This window comes from Penaeus monodon, chromosome 19, assembly GCF_015228065.2.
Source record: "Penaeus monodon isolate SGIC_2016 chromosome 19, NSTDA_Pmon_1, whole genome shotgun sequence".
In the NCBI taxonomy this organism is placed as follows: domain Eukaryota; kingdom Metazoa; phylum Arthropoda; class Malacostraca; order Decapoda; family Penaeidae; genus Penaeus; species Penaeus monodon.
In genome coordinates, this window is record NC_051404.1 from 10,448,437 (window position 1) to 10,448,638 (window position 202).

Here is a 202-nt window from a genome sequence, read left to right on the forward strand (position 1 = left end):
GCCTCCGTTGCCAGTAGCCCATTTCTCCAATTTTATGTTCTAAACTGTATTGTTTCAAGCCCTATTTTGGGTGAATGAACTTTAACAAAGGAAAGTCTGTTAACCGAAAAATCCCTTCCTGTGAGCGAAATGATAATCTGATTTCTTTTATTTTTTCTTTGTTCTTCTTTTTATGCTGATTTTCGAGCGAATTGAAGCATGA